Source organism: Corvus brachyrhynchos, unplaced genomic scaffold, assembly GCF_000691975.1.
Source record: "Corvus brachyrhynchos isolate BGI_N302 unplaced genomic scaffold, ASM69197v1 scaffold416, whole genome shotgun sequence".
Classification (NCBI taxonomy): domain Eukaryota; kingdom Metazoa; phylum Chordata; class Aves; order Passeriformes; family Corvidae; genus Corvus; species Corvus brachyrhynchos.
In genome coordinates, this window is record NW_008238439.1 from 1,102,534 (window position 1) to 1,123,195 (window position 20,662).

At 39.6% G+C, this 20,662-nt stretch overlaps 1 long non-coding RNA gene across 2 annotated transcripts in view; it reads right to left on the reverse strand.

Annotated features, from left to right (window-relative positions):
• The window catches only part of LOC108447221, a 158,772-nt gene that overhangs the window by 43,442 nt on the left and 94,668 nt on the right, over nucleotides 1-20,662 (reverse strand). For both annotated transcript variants that reach the window (XR_001862657.1, XR_001862656.1), the window contains exon 6: nucleotides 18,673-18,829. This is a non-coding gene — a long non-coding RNA (uncharacterized LOC108447221). The remainder of the gene's footprint in view (nucleotides 1-18,672; nucleotides 18,830-20,662) is intronic.

A 20,662-nucleotide genomic window follows, 5' to 3' on the forward strand; every position in this document is an offset into this window, starting at 1 on the left:
GGGCTAAACTCTAGATTTTCTTAGAATGATCCTGAGTAAAATCCAGTGTACCTTTTAAAAATTCTATTTCAAAAGGCCTGTTAAAGCCTTACCTCGTTCCCAAAGTATATGCTCAGGTGGCATTGTCAAAGCAGAAGTATTAATGCTGTCACTAGTATTCTCATCTGATTTATGCCCCTTCTTCACACACTGAAGTATTTAGAGATACACCTTTATTGTTTTGAGTTCAAAATTTGTGAAATTACGTATATGATGCTTTATAGTTGCCTCAGCATTAGAGCCTGACATACACCAATCTCTCATTTTCATCATCTTTGTTTCTCTATTCCTAAACTTAGCTTCCCCTGGAGAGCCTCTGGGAGCAAGAAAAATTGGAAAGTTGCCCTGACTCTCATTCTGCCCTGACATACGTGTTGGTATGCTTCAGAGCAGCCTAGAGGCAGCTTCGACAAATAACATCTGGCAGATGCTTAACTTTAGGCACACACGCTGATGCATCTTTGGTAGGAGCCCATCACTTTGTTTCCTCTCTAGGCAAGAAGGAAAGGCATCCAAAATGGACATCCTTGAGGCACATGGGATTTGGTTTTCTTTATAAATTAATCTCATGAAAGAAAAGAGAAACAAAGTTATGATGTGAACTCTGGATCAAATAGAAATGGGAGAGCAGCTTTACCATTTCTCCTTTTTGTAACTTAGCCATTAGGCAACCTAGCCATTAACCCACCGGCATCGGCATTTTTATAACAGATTGATGGGTGCCACTGGATTTTACTGCCCAGTGTCAAAGAGTTATTCATAGGCCAGCATTTAGAAAATTCAAAAATAGTTTGTCTCTGTTTTGTATTTCTTCTCTGCTGGTCTGTGAAGTTACTGTACTGAAGAGTTGCCTCATACTACTGCATGACAGTACAATTCTTAATAAATCCCACCTGACTGAAATGAATTAGGTCTGGGAATATGTGTTCCAGATTATTAACCAGCACCTTTGCAAGTAACTTACCATCCACATTTATTAAAGATATTGGGTGATAATTTGTGCAGTGTTCTGGATCTCTCTCTGGTCTAAGAATTATGGTAATTAGTGCTCTGAGAGAAGATGTACTCGTATGTTTCTCAGGGTGCAGAGAATAGCATATCATTACACTCCTTTTAGATTTGAGATGGATAACTCCCAGACTATTTCTATTTTTTAACCTTGGCCAGCTGTGAATGGATGGAGGCTCAGAGCAGGTCAGGAGAGCTGTGCTCCATCTCCAGCTTTGCCAGCACTGGACACTGTGCTGCTTGCTTTGACCTGGCCCCTCATTTTCAGTTGCAAATGAGAATAAAGATCTGTTAAGGCTGGGCTTCAATTTCAGTAGGCACTTGCCCAAGAGGAAACACTATTCATGAACTCCATGGAATAAAAGGTACCTGCATCTTTGGTGCATGGTGCCAGGTGAGGATGTGATGATGGTTCAGATGGCTGTAAAGTGAGAGGCCATTCCAGAGGGAAGGTTCACAGAAGAATTCTGTCTGAGAGTGATACAAGTAACAATGCTGCTGCCATAGAGTGACCATTCTACAAAGTCTTTTAAGACCTTCTTAAAAGATGAAGAAAAGGGCAGAAGACAGTAAACCACCATCTGCATTCGGAGTCATCAGAAAGCAGGTCTTCAAATTCTAGGAGATAATTTAGGGAAGAAGAAAATTATTAACTCCTCCAGGAACTTAATTAGTAAATTAAATTCTTTAAATGGACTTTTGCTTCCCAGGAATTCACTTCCTCAGAATTGTGCCTGTGGCAGTCCCAAGTAATCAGTCTGCCAGAATTACCCAAAACAAAATACCTAATAATAATAATACTCAAATCTCTGAGTTTCAAGAGACTTTAGAGACCTGAGCCACACTGATCCTGCAAGGTTATCTGAAAATCTCTGGCCATTACTCTGCTGGGACACGATGTCTTAATACCACTTTCCTGGAAGAGAAAGTAATCTACGTTGCCATGTCTTTATTTCTATGTGTAGTCCTGCAGACACATAAAGGACTGTGATAACAGTACTCTCAACTGTTTCCTTCACCCCTCTGTGAAACTCCTCCTTGACTTATTTGAAAGCTAGTTGTTAAACAAGGCAATAATTTCCATAGTGCTATTTTGGGGGATGAAAAAAGCCCCCAACTTTTCCCTTCAGCATCATATTCCTGCTTGACTTTCATCAAAGAGTTAAACAGCCAAGGGCTTTTAGCATCTCATTTCACTTACACACACAGGCCATTATAACCTGCATAAACAAGGATGACAAGTTGAGATTAATGAAGGTCCCAAAGTGACAGAACAATTTAATTGTCAGAAATCATAGGAGGTGAACTTTGCCAGTGTATTTATATAAGACTGCCATAGTCTGAAAACTTCCCTAATTGATTATGACCAATAAGTAATAACACTGGGAGCAGTTTTCTGGGGTACAAATAAGAAATGACCCAAAACAGTTAATAGTGGTTTTAAGATTCATAATATAAGAATATTAGATTGATAAAATAAATGACCAATAACACTCTGAAAATAATTGTAGTGTTTACACTTAAAAGTACAGCAGAGAAAACTGCAGCTCTGACAAAAGTCAAATGAAATGGGCTAGCTTTTGAAAAATGAATTGCAACAGTCAGGCAGGGAGTGATACGAGTACAGCAGAGGCAAGCAGGATCCCTATAGATGTGAGGTGCAATGCTGTTTGTTCTCTCTCTCCTTTAGACACTTTAAAACTTATTTTTTTAAAAAATACTAAAAGTATTGTGTCTTTTTTTTCAAGAGGAATAAAACCAGTGCTGTGTAAGCAAACACACACACACATACACACACACACACATCACTGATAGTAATTAAAGGGGGGCAAGCCTTTCACTTCTAACCTTTGAAAGAGTCACCAGGTAATTCAAAGCTCAGAGATACAATGCACAGCTCTTTGTATTTTTGAATTCCACAGGCTTACTCAGTTGTTGCCTAAATATTGCCTTTGGAGCTCACCACCTCAACTGGAAGCCTGTTCAACCTGTTCCTTTGCCTTACTATGATCATATCTCCTTATTTTTTACTTCCACTTAGTCTTACATTCCACTTATCTCTTCTAGTCAGGCTTCTCCAATGATCCCAAGCAAATCATCAAGCTAATTTGAATGATAACTCTTAGAGAGCTGCAATAACCTCTCTTTTATGTTTTTTTTCCTTCTTTTTTTTTCTTTTTTTTTTTTCTTTTTTTTTTTTTTCCCAGAAGGTAAGAAACTCACTGTGCTGGCAGTATTACCCCTTCTAAATATAAAGAATATCTCTTCATTCCAGTAATATTTTACTTAAATGGCTGCCAGGGATGGCTGTATAATTGATCTTGCCTTTGAGCAGGAGAACAGAATATATGGCCTATGGAGTTTCCTTCCAGTCTTACATTTCAGTGATTCTCTGATGATAAAGGCAAAAGGCAGCACTTAATGCATTTCACTCATATCACCTTGTAACTGTCCCTCCACGTGACTAAATCAGGCTCATTGCACCATCTTACCCTCTCAGTTACAACAGCACGTGTCATCCTAGCTATTCCAAACTTCTCCCCATACACAAAACCAAACAGGATACTGTAGACCAAGCTCTGTCTCAGTATCCATGTGCTGTTCCCGTTAGATCAAAGGGAAAGGTAAATATAGCTGAGGCAGAAATTGTCTCCATATGTCATTTGCAGCCTAACTGGAGCTTTATACAATGTTACTTACTGTCACCAGCAATCTTTGAGAACAATCCCAATTTCCACAGGATCTTCCCCTTGTCATTCTTTTCAAAATCTTAGGAAAAGGTTTTTTATTTTTTTTTTCCAGGAATTTTTGTAAGCATCTAGTCTACACTTCTTTTCAACAAGTTTGAAACCTTCAGTCCCAAATGTATTGCACGCGTTTTGAGTCCAGAAGGAAAGTACCCACATTTCAATTTAGATTAGCTAGACACCTCTAGATGAAAGCTGAGGTCTGACTAACTTTCCTTACAGCTGCTTTGGGCAGGGTATACACAGCACTAAGGGCAAACTCTTCTGGCTCAAGTTCAGCTTCTCCTTGACAAATACATTATCTGCAAGACTTTTAGCAGAGACTCTTGTTTTTGAAAATGGCCAGACAAATAGTTTGTGTAAACCTCTTTCAGACAGTAGATAACTTCTAGTTGCTGCTTGGCATATGGATTATGAGAAAAGAATATTCAAAATTCATGAGGTCTTGGCTGGTCCCTGGTGTATCTAATTCTTTGATCAGATAAATATAATTACTTCAAAAAAGAAGTATGTGTCCTGAAGGATTGGGAAAATGAATTCAAAATGTCCTTTCACAACCAGTTAAGGTTATTTACAGAGAGGCTGAGCTTCTGCAACCATTTTCCCCCTAAAATTTGTTGTGTTTTTATTTACAATGAGAAGAGAAAGGAGCACAAATCTAGCAGCAGAGGGTTAACAGGTTTTGGGGAAGGCCCATATCAAACTCCACTTGAGCCACGTGTACTTTCAAGACTTTTAGGATCATTAAAATCCTCAATGATAACAAAACCAGAGCTCCTTAACCCTCTTACATCATCTCCCGTTGGAAGGTTGGGAGCCCAACTCACAGTGGGGTTAGGAAGGAGAAGCTACAAGCATCATGCTTTGGCTCTGTCACTTTTACTTGATAAGTCCAAAACAGTGCACTTTGACAGGCCCTTTATATGCAAGCTTGAAAAATAACCTATTTAGCATTCCCCAGCCCCCTAGCACATGATTTCACTGGGAAACTATGCAAAAGATACTTTGGAAATAAATATGCACAAGAAATTACAACTCTGTCTGAATGACCCCCTACCTTGGAATGTCTAGAACTGTGAGAATTATAAGGTCAGGAAATATGTACAGGCCTAGTGCCTCAAAAAGTTACTATTCCTTATTAGGAATCTGCACAGACATGGAAGCAGGAGTTGTATAAACTAAAAGGAAGATTTTTTTCCTGTCGCTTACATGCCTAGTCCTTGACCTATCCCATTTATAGTTTCCTTTAAGATACTATGCATTGCAAGTTCATTTGTTTCCTAGTAGTCCTCCAGCAGTGAGATTCAGCTGCAGCCAATACTGCAGACAGAGCGGGGCTATGTAAGCAGAAGCTTGAGATTTATATGCCTGTAAAATCACAGGTATTCATTTATCACTGCTAACAATTTTGAGCCCTGACTCTACAATTTCCAGGTAAAAGGTATCCTTACTCTCTGTCTGAAAATCTTAAATGCAGACATATAGAACTGTTTAGTCTGCTTTACTATAAATAGGAGGTAATATGTTATTTCAAACAAAAAGCATACCATAAACTACATACTTAATTTTGACAGATTGTGCTTTCCTATATATGGTATGGTCCCGCTGTGCTTTCATGGATCAAGCTCCCATTGACTTCAGCTGTCTCTCCTAACAGTGCAATTCCAAACATTGCCTTTTGTTATATTTCACACCTTTCAGGTTTTTTCATAATACTTTTCTCTGCATAAAAGCACTGTATTCTGCAATATCCAATTGTAGGCTTGCACAGGCAGCACAAAAGCCTCTTAAGAACTGAAAAGTGCTTGCAAGAAGAAATTCTCTCAATTTCTTTTCCTCTCTCCCTACCACTCAAATAGTTAGACAAACCGTTCTCAAAATTAAGTAGAATACTAGTGCTTCAGATCACCCTCAAAATCTGCAAAAGGAAAGAACTGCTTTTACATTGTAGATAACCTTTCAGCCAACATTCCTCTTGGTATCCCCCCAGTTTGCAGTTAAATTGCACTGTGTGTTTATTCTTCTAGGGAACAGGCTCATTATATGATTTAAAAGTGTTAGTGTACACAGCACTGACATGTCCATTACATCCATACACGCTGACACGCAGATTAGAGAGAAGTTCAGGTTACCCAATTAAGAATTTGAGCTGCATTTTGGAAGTGGAGAAGAGGGAGGGAGCTCTGGTTGGAGTATTTCAGTCTACCCACTGACAAAAACACTGTCTGTTTGCAGAATATTGGTCCATCAGGCCCAAATAGAGGCAATCAGAAGGAGAGTGGGACTGAGGAGAAAGACTCTAGCCCAAATATAAATAAAAAATGCTGGCTCCTAGTTTAGCCTCTGAGAATCAAAAAAACTAGGACTGAAAAGAGGAGACATAGCTTGTCCTCCTGCCAGTGTGGAAGTGTGGTCTGCAGGATGGTTCAGCCTGCCTTGTCCCTGCATTTCACAGCCACTTTACATCCTGCCTCCTTGCTCGCAGCAGGACTCCTGCTTTAGGCCAAACAGGCCCTTGCCACAAATATAAATTTAAAATTAAAAAATCCCAACCAGCAAACAAACCCTGCTATAGCCAGGCATATGGCCCAGCCAGCACTTATTTTCTCAGTGCTTCACAGCTGTGGGGTTGGGGCAGATTTTGCCACACAAGCCCTTTTGCTTTGTAAGCCTAACATTGGTTATCAGAGATTGTCGGCTTTAATTAAAATAAACTAAAAATAGTGTAAGAGGTTTTCTGAGCCTTTAATTAAGCTGAAAACCTAAGTATTATAGCTGCCAAAGATGTCCAGTGACTTAGAACATGAAGATTGAAAACAAAAATCTCCTGAGGAGAGATTAAGGCTTTTGTCTTTGACATGGCCCTTGCAAGGGGCTCAAGGCACAATTATGAATGCTATGGGCTGGCAATGTTGCTCAGCACAAGTAGAAATAACTCACGTGCTGGGGGACAGCAGCACACCTTTCTGGTGCTTCGAGACTTCCCCTTTTTTCCCTGGTATGGTCCGTGCCAGGAATCATTTCAGGTTACCAGGAGTTCCTTCCCTGACTTCAATCAGAACAGAATTGAACCTTAAGCAGTTGTCAGAGGAGGACACAGATAAAGGCAGCTCTAGCCGCTTCCATTTTATTTAAAGATGTTGTTACGTGCTTTGACAGTTCAGCCCTGCACATTTAAACATTCGGTTACTGTAGCTTTAGTGAAAGTGATTCGCTCTAGCAATACAAATCTCTGGTTACCAAACATTTACTTTATGCTCTCAAAAAGATAATCTAACAACATCCAGAGTTTTCTGTTTCCAAATAAAATGAATTCATGGTATTCCCTCATGCTATTGTTACAGACTGTACAGCTAAATTTAACTTGTTTATCTCTTGCTGATCTTTCAAATAAAGTTCATTATTATATCAGGTATGTTCATGGTTAGCAATGATTGCTTAATATTAAACACCCTTTGCCAATAAAGCTCCATATATAATTGACCATTAAAATCTTGGTTACAGCTGCTCCAATAATAAAAGCTATAATTAAAATCACATTCAGATTTCCAAGATAACCCCTTTGGCCTCACTCACAGAGAAAGTAGGACTTTGTAACTGTCCTAAGGACCAGAGCAAGACCATTTCTGATCGAAAGACTGCAGAACTGTTCACCTGTTTTAATTGCTGTCTCCTTTGGGAAGTAGGGGACTGGACTTTCAGTGCTTTCAGGCATATTTCTAGTTGGTCAAATTCTTCATAAATCCAGATGAGCTTCTTAATAGAGACACTTAACTGAAAAACCTATTCCACTTTTTTTTTTTTTAACTTCCTGAAATGTTTTATAACACTATTTTTTCTAATATTTTTCCTAATATCAATAGTTATGAAATGAACTTTGAAGAGGATAAAATACGTATATATACAGGTAGCCTAGGGAGGTTGTGAGTGTCCCAACCCTGGCAGTGTTCAAAGCCGGGTTAGATAAGCCTTGAGCAATCTTCTCCAGTGGGAGGTATCTCTGCACATGTCAGGAGAGTTGGGACTGGATGATCTTTAAGGTCCATTCCAACCCCTTAATATTTTATTATTCTATAGCAATTATTGTAATATAATAATATTTAAATTATATAACAATATTTTATTATTAATAAGCCCCAATGGTTGTATGAATTTTGAGACTTGCTCTATTCCTTCTGATGTTCTTTTTATTTTTTCTCCCATCTATCCCCAACTTGAAAAAACTTTTGGTAAAATCTATTCATACATATTTGAGTTTGGAGCAGATGATGGGATTCAGATAAAAGTGATAAAACCTTCTTTTCTTGTGACTTTATCAGATTGCTGACCAAAGAGATCACCTTGCTTGGGCATAATGTGGCACAGTGAAGACTTAATAAGTCATTACCAAGAACATTGAGATTAGATGTTAAAAATTGCAGTGGTTTAAAAACCAAAACAGTAAATTTAGAAGTTAATTTGCGGCATGGGTTTCGTTTTTTGCACCACATAAGGAGCAAATGATAACTTAAACTGTAGATCAGCTGCAGACTCATAAAATAATGCAGAAAGACATGCCTTTTCACCCATCAGAGCAAAGCAGGTCCTAATTAGCTGTGCCTAGATCCTTCATTAGAAACCTGGACCTCTTGTTACCAAAACCTGGAACTGTAATCCTGCAAGCCACAGGACACACTCCTTCCCTGGAATGGAAAGAAGTTTAATCTATGATCATTCTCACAGCTGATACAGGTGCAACTCCATATGTTACTCTTTTATGTAAAGTACATCACAACATCTCTCCTTACTCTTAAGGAGCTGCATAAGTATGTGTTAAAAATAGCTAAAAATTTACCATGTGGAAGAGACTAATAATCCCACTCTAAGCAGCCAGGCTGCCTTGTGGCAGATTAGGTGGAGATCTGTAAGCAGTGACATAGAATTGACCTTGCTCTGGATCTATCACCATGTCAACCAAATATTCTCAGATATACACCCCACAAAAATAAATTCAAGTTAACCATAAACTGCATAAAGAAATCTAACATAGTATTCTGCTCCAGTCCTCCATTTACCTCCCCCCTCCAAATAGTCATCTTAAAGATACCAACAGGAACAGGCAACTACCACAGCACAAAGGAAGGTATTTTCCCTGGTAATACAACCTTACAATAAACCATTCCAACCAAACTTTGGCAGAATGAGATGTATGGAGTAGACTCTTGTCTTGACTCAGTCAAATTCCCAATTTTCGTAATATTAACGTTACAAAGGACTAGCAGTTGAACTCTTCTTTCTCTCTTTAAATAAAGAACGCACATAAGGAAACTAAACACACTACATTCTTAAAGGAATAGAAATATACATAATTAAGTGAGAAGAGGAAATGAATAAAATTCCTACCAGAAGACCAGTTCACTGTCCACAGGACTTCAGCTACAGGCCAATATTTCAGCTAGCATACACCAGTGTTACTCCAGGCATTTCTACCACACTGCTCTAGTTCACACCCTCCCAGGAACTCAACTGTTGCACAGGAGCCTGCAATTAAGGGTAGGCATTCTTGATGACTGGAGGGTTTCTTACTCATCAGGATGACCACTGGGTCATCCTGAAATATTCCAGGAAAGTATTTCTGGCATCTGAGATCCCCTCTTTTCTCCTCCTCGTCTAGTGTTGATCCCACTGTGGCTGGCTGAAACTTTGTTTCCTCTTAATTCACCTGTTGAGCCCCTGCCTTAGGGGATTAACAGGGGAGGCTGTGTCACTGGTACTCAGCAGAAAAGAGATACTGCCAGTTTTGGAATCGCTCCACACTGGGTGCAGTGATTTATGAAAGACTTGCTGTTATGCAGTTATTTTGCAATTGCACCCTTATGCTCATCTCCTGTGTTCAAGTGAGTGAACACCACTGTTTTGCTTCTGAGCTTTCTCGCTTTTTAAATTTAGGCCCAAAATCTTCGTTGAGAAAGCAGTTGGGTGTTTCCATACAGAAATAAAACCCATTCATTTCTATGAGGGTGATGTACCAGGCTAAATAAAAATAATATTATGTGGCACTTCAGAGTGAAAGTGAACTTGGGGTAATTCAAAACAGTTACCTACAGAGTGCTGACCTACAGAGGACCCACCCCTCTCCTGCACCTTGGTACACAAATTAAGCAGGACAGTAGTGGGTTTGGTAGCACCCATCTCATCGCATCATTACAAAGTGCTTTACAAGTCACCTCTGCTATTGTGCCAGGTTCAGCATTTCTGTTGTCATACATTCCTTGCTGAATATGCACAAGGAAAGGTGTGCATCCTTGTGCACCCTGGGACGCCAAAAGGTCACTCAGGCTTCCCTCACATGTCTGCGGTGAGACTTTAACTTCATGTGGTGAGCTCTGAGAGCCTGACAAAGCATCTTTATTCTGTGGCAGGTCTGAACCTCTCACCATAATAAATGACCCGCTTCTCCCCTCCTCATCTAAGAAGTGAACACATGATGTATGTTTTAATGTAATACAGGGCTCCCCTCATTGCATCTCCTTCATTCGACAGCTTCTCCTATCTGGCACCAAAGCCTGATTAAATATTAACATGGGGTGGGTCCTATTATTTCCTGACTTCCAAGAATCCATTGGTAAATTGAGATCTAGCTGCTAAAAATTTCTGACACAACATAATTTGTATTGAACCCCCTTTCCATGCCAGAGTGCCAGTGTTAATAAATCAGGCTGTTCACATTGAATAAATCTATTTAAATACTTATAAAATATTAAAGATGCATTTGGGAAAAGCCTCTAAGGTGATTGTTGCACCCATGCACCTCACAGTAACTAATTTATTAAAGAGTTTGCAAACCTGGGAAGGAAGGGAAAGAAAAATGGTTTCATAAACCAAGAGCAGAAGCCAATTTTTCAGCTCAGATGATGAAAGGAAGCATGCATTTCTAATCAAAAAGACAGATACGCCTTTTCTCTCCCACCATTCCCTCAACAGCAAAGTGCCTTTTCATCATCAACAACACTCCATTCCTAATGTCTGCTGAGGCCTTTCTGCACCTTCTCCATACACTAGTAATGTACACACAGCATCCCTTTGAAACAAGAGCCCATTAGCCGTGGCAGACTACCTTTTCACATGAAGTCCTTCCGTTGGTAGTCATCAGCAGAGTGCTAAATCATCCCAACTGGGCATGCTCACATCATGGCACTGGGATAAACACATATTTAGAGCCACAGAATGAAAATTGCTTTTCTACCTTTCTTGAAGGTTTGGGGTTTTTTTTAGGAAAGGTCATAAACTGCACAGAGAACATCTAGCTCTCCTCTCTCACCCCCTTCTCCTCTCCCTTAAATACAGACTTTTTAACAAATCCACTTTTGCTTACACACAGGTCATCTGTAATTTTAGACCCTCAACCACCAGCCAGTCCCCTTTAAAGATTACATAGTAAATGTGACCATAAATTTGCCCCACAATAAGAAACAAGTTGGAGCACGCCCTGCAAGAGGGATTTATGTGATTGTTTTCCTTCCAGTGGGTGTGGTGAAGGGATATAGAAACTGTCAGCAAGAGCAGCAAGTGGGGTGATACTTCACAATAGCTACCTGAGTAATGCAAGAGAGATTAAGCCTAAATTGAGGACTGCCATTTCAGAGGACAATTAATTTTCAGGCTGTTGTAAAAGCTCTGTTGACATTTCTCAGCAGATATTTTGCTTCTCAGTAAGGGTTTAAAGAGCTTTGTTCAATAGAGGCTGTGGTGCTGCTGCCTTTCTTTGGGCTAGGTCTAAGGGGTTTCCCCCTAGAAAAGCTCATTTCTCTGACATGCAAGTAAGCTTCTGTGCATTTTGTCAATGCTGACTTCTAAATCTTCACCTGAGAGCCCATCTCTTGACAGCTGCTTTTCCATAAGCACCTGATTCAGTATCCTGATGCAGCTGGGGAGACCAAAAATTAAGCAAACAAACTGTAAGCCTCCAACCCTATTTGGGCAAGGGTGTGCTTGTATGACCCTTTTCCCAGACACTTTCTTTTTAACGCCAGCAGGCACCTAGGAGCACAATGGGCTATACCTAGGCATGGGAACTCCGTTAAACTCCAGCTATGCCATGTGTGGGCAAAATGCTTTTCTGCACGCTCAAGCCGTCCTCCAAGCCAGTAACGAATTTTACCACAAACCATGGTGGTTTGTGATGATGGTTCCAGGTCCACAAAGAAAAACTCTGACCCATGCGTATCAAAAATGCCGGAATTCCTTTTTGTTTTGGTGACAATAATATCCCATTCAAGCTCTACAGCAACAGACTAAGATCCCTAAAATTATTTGGCCAACATGGGCTGAGGCATGTTTCAAGAAGGTGCCTAAAAGGAGCTGCCTAAGCAAGTTGCTGGGCATCTCAGTGAATCCAGAGACAAGAAATGAGGGCACTAAACTTTGGAAAAGGTTTTCTGCTACAGTGAGGCCAGTAGGAAATTCCAGATCATGGTACCTGGCTGTACACATTCCCGGAAGTGGTTGGTCTTGATGCTGTGTTCAATTTATTACCAGTGACAAATTGCCTGTCAAAAAGCAGCTGCTTTGTAGGAATATACAATTGTTTGTGTACAGAGACTGAAGGATGAAAGGGTTAATTATCCAACAAACTCAGGCAGAAGGAGAAAAAAGTTTAAAGCCCAGGGAGGTTATCATTGCCTTTTGCACAGGCTGGTTTTAATCACTTTCTTGTACCTCTCCCTGACTTCATTTATCAAACCTTCACATAAAAGTTGCAAAGTGAGGTTATTCAGCGGATACATCCATTCATCTCAGATGATTGACCAGCGTGGTTTGCAGTACAAGCCAACCTGGGCGATGGCATTCCTCTTGTTTTCATTGCACAGCCTGCTTTCATTTTATGCTGTAATTCTGTTTTCACAAAACCATAACCAAGCAGGCTGCAGATCCCAGGTTCCAGATTTATTTACAAACACCCCTGACCAGCCCCCCCGCCTTCTCCTGTTATCTGCTTTATGCTTGCTTTGGATCTTACCGCCAGGAGTCTGGGGTGGATTAGCTCAAGATAGGAACTAGATCCAATCTAACCAAGGGATGTAATCAACCCATGCTTCCACCCCCGCTCCTCATCCTCCGCATAAATCCAGGTCCTGCTTACACACAAACATTTCACGGGAAGTGCTGTTTGATATTTTGTGACTTTGCTGGAGTGGTGTCGACCTCAGGCAGAAGTAACAGAAGTGCTGGTCTTAATTGACAGAAGTAGGTAAGCTGCTGTACCAGGCAATTCAGGAGATGAATGAAGAGGGCATGTATTTCTGAGGCTTTTCTGGTCCTGAGGATCACCATTTCTGCACCTCCACCGGATGGGCCATTAAGGTGAATGAGGCAAATTATAGATACTTTTATTAATCAAGGAGAATATATACGAGTGAAGAGCAAGAAGAGAGCAACTGGTCTAACCCTCTCTGTATTAATGCAAATAAGACTGTGTTGGAATTTCATCCACTGGTAAGCCTTCAAAGCTGATCACTAGGAAAAATATGATAAAAACCTTTTTCCTGCCTTTTGTGGGAGTAAAACCACCAGAATCTGGATCCTACTGATTACTAAACAGCTGATTCACATATAATATTAAAGGTTGGGGGTTTTTGTGCAGCTCAGGAACTTCAGCTGGGGTAAATCAGCATATTGATGGCACTGAGTCAGTTCACACCACTCCATTTCAAAACTTGAAACAGTATACTTCCTTTGGAAAATGTACATCTAGTGAGAAAACCCAGCCAGTGATTATGTAGAGTTCCTGTCGGCACTGCTCATCTGTAGTCACTTTCTAGGTGAAAAGCCTTTCAGATTAAACTAGCATTTCCATCCAAACAACCTGGACCAGTTTGAGTGAAAAAGGGGAAGGGCAATGGTGCAGAATAGCTGACCAGCTCTTTGTTCTATTTAAAACATTCCAGTAAGTTTTCAACCACAGAATATGGAAACAGAACTGATCACAGGGAAAATGCAATTAAAATACCTTCCTGCATTTTGCAGCCACAAAATCATTGGCAAATCACTGTAATCTGGCTTTGCTGAAGTGGAGGGCATGAGTCAATGCACCAGGAAAGAGTTTCAGCTAAGTACTTTTCAAGCTAATAACCTTGCTCAGGGACAGTTCATATCCTTTTCTACTTTCCCTCATTGACACTGGGATCCATGAGTAAATTCTCTTACTGTTCTTCACTTCTACTGTGGTGCTGAAACCTTGAAGAGACTCAGATCAGTGACTGTGTATGTCAGTTCAGGTGCAGCAAACAAAAATTGAAGCTTCAGGTTGATTGAGATTCTGCCACCATTTTTTTTTTTTTACCTTTAGGTGGTTTTTTTGTGTGCCTTAATAGAGGAATGGTTTTGTAGATTACAAATTAACTTTGAGCAAGAACAGCAAGAAAATCCATCCAGCCTGAAGCAAGCAGAGCCTTCAGGCGAGTGTTTGTGGGCTTTCTTTAGAAGCGCTCCCTGGACACATAAACAGAGGTCATTAGTGGTGATTTGTGTATCACTGCTGCTATCCTGTTGACAGCATGCTTGTCTTCTATCTTCTTTGTCCGAGTCCAATTCGAACTGGAATTCAGACAGAAGTAATAACCACAGAGGGATTCTCTTTCATTTTTTCATCTCCTTCCAAATTCCTTGCTTGCAAAGGTAGTTCATAGATCACACCAGATCACACCTTTGACAAAAGTTTTCACTATTGCTTGTGCCTGGACTGAGATCAGTCTTCCCGAGAATATTCTTTTGTGTGTGTGTGTATTGAAGTTGAATATTAAGATAAAAAGGAGCTTTTGGTTATTTCTCATCAAAGAGTTGAACATTCCCTGAACCCTCAGCGACCTTTTAGGTGATGCTTTGGAGAGTCTAAAATCTTTGACCAAGCCAAGGCTCAAGATGATGGATGTTAATAGCATTAGATGCTGAGAAAGCCCGTGATGGGGTGGAGTGGAATTATTTGATAACAGTTTTAATACAATTATGAATTGGAATAACTTTTCAGGCAGATTTCTTTCTCTATGTGACCTATAGCAGATGTCAGGATTAATGTAGACAAGTGCAAAGTTTTGCTCTTTTCTGGAAATATTTATAACACGGACATTTTATCTAAAAGCTAATTAACAGGTTTTTAGCAGGAAGATTACTAAGGCTGCCATCCTGCTGACATGATCATACTTTGTTATTACAAATGTAAATTGAAACTTTGCCTTCCAGGATAGATGAGAAAAAGGTTTTGCTGAGTAGTGTTTGAGACAACAAATGTTGGGACAGAAAAGTAACGAAGAAATGGATGAATAAAATTAAAACTTGGCAAGATAGAAAAAAAATGGTTTTTTTCTCTAAATTTTTGAAAGACACATTCTCCACATGTAAGGAAATGAATCATTAGAGAGTAAACCCGACATTATCCCTGTATTGAATCTGAAGAATGAAGCAGGATTCATTCGGGGCTGCTTTTTCTTTGAGGATGGCAAAGATTAGCTGATTTATGTGAGAAATTTTAAGAGATTTTCTTTCCCCTAAGATTTCACAGATTCCCTTGTTTCAGGATAAAACTCATGTTTTGTGGGCTTTTTCTTTGGTTTTCTTTTCTTATTCCATTAAGTGGCATTATAAATCAAAACTTCTAGAGGATATTCTAAAAATTCAGAAGTCTGTCAGTTCATCATTATAATCAGTGTAACCTCTTTGCTGCTTATTTCAGTGTATTAGCCCATTTTATCTCCATATTTTTTTTTAAATTAGAAAGGAAAATAAAAAGAGCCCTATTTGAACTTCACCCTGTGATGCAATATTTCTTTGTTTGTACTCCAAAATTTTATAGGTCTTCCGTGGTATTGTGCCTTATTGAAAACTCATGCTTTATTTGCTGTTCATTATTATCTTTTCAATATTTCTGCTTCTTAAGATTCCTCATCCTCTTTAACATTTGTTTCAAATGCTTTACTTTCTGCAAAGTTATGCACTTGCATATATGCCTTTTTGAAGGCAAGTGGCATAGTGCTATTATCTATCAAGTTTTGTAATTCTCTTGGTCTTTCTCATGAGCTGTGTGTTATCCAAGAGAGATGTTTGCAAAGTATATTAGTTGAGAGTCTGTAGATCTCAAATATCTGGCATGCATGGATGATGCAAACAGCCTTAAAGACAGGAGAAGGTGGGCTTGAACTTTCATTTACTCGTGAAACAGTAAAAATTAATAGATGGATGAGGAAAACAATCTGTTCTAAACACATATGATACTCTGCTAAAGTTAATCCTAAAACACAATGCTGCTGTATTTTTAATGCACTTGCAAAGTTTCATCTGCAAATTTCATTAATATACTCCTGTAGATCCAGGATGGCTTCTCCTCAGGAGTCTCTACTTTCTGGATCATAAAGTTGTCTTCACTATAATTTAGGAACCTCTGCGATGATGCATGTTCAGCTGTATTTGTTACTCAACAGATGTCTGGGTAGTTAAATTCCTTCATGAGCCTTTATCAGTACTTCTATTCTGGGATTCCCAACTGGTTCAAGATGTATCTCTCCTAGCCGGCAGTGCTGCTGAGAGATCAATATGTACAGCTTGGGTCAGGCTGGTTCAGTGTGGAGCTGGACTGGCTGGTTGCCCTGACCACCACCAGTCTTGCTGCTCAACTTGACTGTGTAGGTTCTGGAGTCAACGCCTTGTTGGTTCGTGCTCGAGAAGGACCAACTTATAGGGGCAGCTGGGGATAGGTCCCACATTCATAATTCTTGAGACCATCTGCTGCAGTAACTGTCACTGCTCTTCCTGCGGGGCTGCCGCCTGGGCTTGCTGCTTGCACATAAATTTTGACAACACCTGCTGCTCTCGCTATTCCTTCATATATTATATCCACAACAGAAGCTCAAAACCAGGCGCTGCTTGCACTTCATTTAAACAGCCACCTCCCCGACGTAACGCGCTGATTCCAAAGCTGCCCCTTTTGGTTTGGTTTCAATAAAACAGGCGTGATAACGAGTTAACAATGCTGAGGGTGAACATCTCTTCAGACCTATCCCAGGTTCTTCAGCCGCCCCAGCTACTCTTTGCACTCCGCAGGTCATCTCTTGTCTTGGAGAACCACTCATCCCTGCCTTGGCCACTGGTTCCAAGGACTCAGCAGGATGCATTTAACCTTCTGCCAGGAGGATCAACACCCAACAGCAGTGTGGGCAAGTTTTGAGTAAATGATACCAGACTGCTCTATTCCCTTAGGCTACTTCCTTGCACTACATACTAAGGAGCTTTCCCTAGAGCTGTATAGAGAATAAGATAATAATCTGATTTGCAACCAGAAGTTCTTAATCTATACCACTATGATTCATTATTAATGAATATTCAATCTACTACTGGGTATTTGTGAAAACACTCTTAAACTCTCAGGGTTTAAAGAATTTTAGCCTGAATGATACTCACCAAGGAATTTACATGTTGTCATTCTGCCATCTAGAAGTGTTTGTCATTCAGAGATCAGAAAAAATACCAGCCATTTTTTAGTTTTCTGGGCAATCAGAAGTGAATAAACACAGTCAAAATAAATGCTTTTTTTTGAATAATGAAAAGCGATTGTTCTCCTGCATTGGGCATGTAAGTATTAAATTTACAGGCATCAGAATTGGTTTGCAAATTGTTACTTATTAAAATGAGGATTATATTTCCACCTCCCACCAAAGGCATAGATAAACTCTGCTGTAATTTCAGCTCATCCTGTTCTGCACTGTACTAACTGGCAAAGTTTCTCCTCTGGCACCGGAAGATTTGACTGTATTATAAGCAGTTTTTACTTCATCTGAAGCCAAAGTGCTTCCTTCTCCTGATGAAAATGGGCAAGAAAGGAAGGAGATGAGATAGTATCACTTCCATACCAGTTTGGGGGTTTTTGATCCTCTGTTAATTTTTCTTCCCAGTCATTTAGATTATGCTGATAAAAGGCAGGATGGGTTTCAGGACACTACTTGCCATTTAAAAAGAAAATAAAATGCAACCAAAAAGCATTGCTTCTTCCTTTTCAACAACCGAACTGATCTTCTTTGCCTACACCCCTCACCAAGCATCTGACTTCTTATGGCTAGCTAGCAAACATAAAGTAAAACACCTGTTTACCAGACACAGAGCTATGCGTCTGCCATTGCCAATCCATCTGTGGAACATAAACATAACTTTCACCAGCTGCTTCTTTTAGCATGGGCTGGTAATGGAAGCCATTATAGAGCATATCAACAACATACTTTCCTAATAATCATGGGCCAGAGCATCACAGGGTGTAAATTGGCAGAGCCTCACAGAAGGTGATACTGATTTACACCATCAGAGGATCTCACCCCACTGTCTTTGTTTCCTTCACACTCTTCTCCTTTTAGCACCCTTACTTTCCTAGTTTCCAGGTTTTTTCTGGGTTTTTTTCCATTATATTTTACTAATGAGGCAACATGTTGTGAAACAATTCCTGGGCCAGGCTCAAGCAATAATGGATAATTACCTTGGGTACATACAGACTCAATATTAACGACTCTAAGAAAACCTCTGAAGATTCAGAGGTGTTATAGTGCAAAGACTCCAACTGGATTTGGGCCAAATGCCCCATTCATATAAACATGCTCAACTCTATTGACTTCAGGAGAATTATACCTGCTTTTGTCTGTGCAAACATGCTGAAGGTGATTCACAAAATCATGCCCAACCACGTCCACTCTCTTTAGATTTAAATTGAGCTTGAAATCTCACAGTGCAAACAGCAGATTCCTTTTTGTCTCACATGAAGGCTAGTGTGTTACGACTATAATTAAATTGCTGATAGATGCCCTTATCTCTCAGGCTACTCCAGGATGCAGTAATGAGGCTCTGCTCTTCACAAACATCATCATACCTCTTTCCTTGTGTGACATCATTTAGGCAGGTCAGGATCTTGATGGTGACCCAAGACAACATTCATCCTATGACCAGGCTGTTCATTTTCCTTTCAGTGAGAAGGGCAGAAAGGCCTCAGGACTTTTTGACTCTTCATTTTCCAGTTAGAAGACAACCTGAAACTCAGAAATGAAATTCCATTAGTATGTGAAGCTCTAAAATGGAAAAACTTGTGTATCTTTAGAGATGTCAAATATAGGGACACCCATCCTGTTGAGCTCAGCCCAGAAATGGTAACAATGCCTGAGACTTATCCATTGGAATTCACTTTCCTCTTGGTAATTTTGTAACATACACTGAGTAGTGCTTTCCAGGACTCCTGCAATTGCAAAAATCAATGCTTACCTCTAATATATTCCGACTTAAAGTGTGCAACCTTATTTAAAATGCACTGCTAGAGCATATATTTTCATGTATCGTTATGTCTAAATGCATGATAACCAGGTTGAAAATCAAATTAGCTATGTTAAGGTGAATATTACAATGTGACTACTACCTGCTGTGCCATGAATGAATCTTGTAAACACAATCAAATCTCTTTCCTTCTCTCTCATACACAGAGACACATGCATGCCCTTGCACAAGAAAAGAGATTCTTCACCTTCTGCCATCATATTGTCACAGCAGCTCATGTTTATTGTGAATGACATCTTCAGCTACAACTCAGCATGAGCTTCTGGTATGCTGGAGTTGAACATCCTACCAGGAAAATCAGCAGTGACATTAAAGTTGTTTCATGAATAATGAAAAAATAAATTTACTGTAGGTACACAAAATGCTTTGTTTAACTAAAAGCATTTGCAGAGAAATTCCAGGTCTCTGAGGGCAGATACTATTTTATTAACTGTGGATAGAGAACTTATTTAGACGGAGCTGTTTTCATTATATTCGTAATTTTCTCAATTATACAAATGAGAGAGCATGTGATGAGTTCTATTAGCAGGATACAGACTTCTCTTTAGAAAACTCTAAACTCCTAGAAAATCACAAAACAGCAAATCCTTGATGCTGGCAGCTACGAGTCTTTCAGCCACTTACATTCTGTGTAAGGTTTACAAGTGTCTCCCAAGTCCAAATTTGTGTAAGAACAGTTTTAATCATTTATAGGGGCAAAAAGGCTTCAGAGACAGTAATGCAATTACATAAGTGTATAATGCAAAAGAGAATTCGATTTTCTCAATGCCATACAAGGTAAGCTTATTCTTGGACCCCAGCAAAAGACACTCAAAACATGACTGCACCGTGTCCAGAGTTTTGCTGGCTGAACCCATGTGTGCTCCTGCCAGCCCTCAGAAAGTTCATAATCACAAAATTCAGGGAGAAGAAACAAGCCTACTTTGAATTATGGGGTTATGGTGACCAGAGTTTTATATAAACGTTGTTTGCAGTGGAAATGCTATATTTTGTCCTGTTAAGGACTGAGCAAACACACTTTTTACACAGCAGTAATGTGTCAGGCAAAAGGGAAAACTTTCAATGATTTCAGGCTTTGTGCTAGACTGAAACTTGTGATCCTAAAATGTAACAGCTTTTAATGAAACACAAATATACTTGGTTCCAGAAGTGGAAAAGAGTCTCGTTAACAACCCTTAAAAAAAAAAAAAAAAAAAGCTGTTATTCCTCATTCCTTGGAATGTTTTATCCATATTCATAGCAAGAACCCTGAGCAATGTTCCCAAGCGCCAAAAAGTATGAAAACTAATACCAAACACATTGTCAATATCCTACTAACTATTAGTCATGAACTTATCAGCATGGAAATACTTATTCTCAGTAGAATTTTCTGAATGGCAACATGGCAATCATAAATAATCAACTTCATAAGTAGTGCAACTTTAAGTACAAGCTTAAAAATAGTGATTTAAAAGACCCATCTTCTCTCTCAAGGAGGGTGAATAGATTTGGTTTCTACCTTTCAGTGAGGTGAAAGGCACAAAATTGGTCTTTTC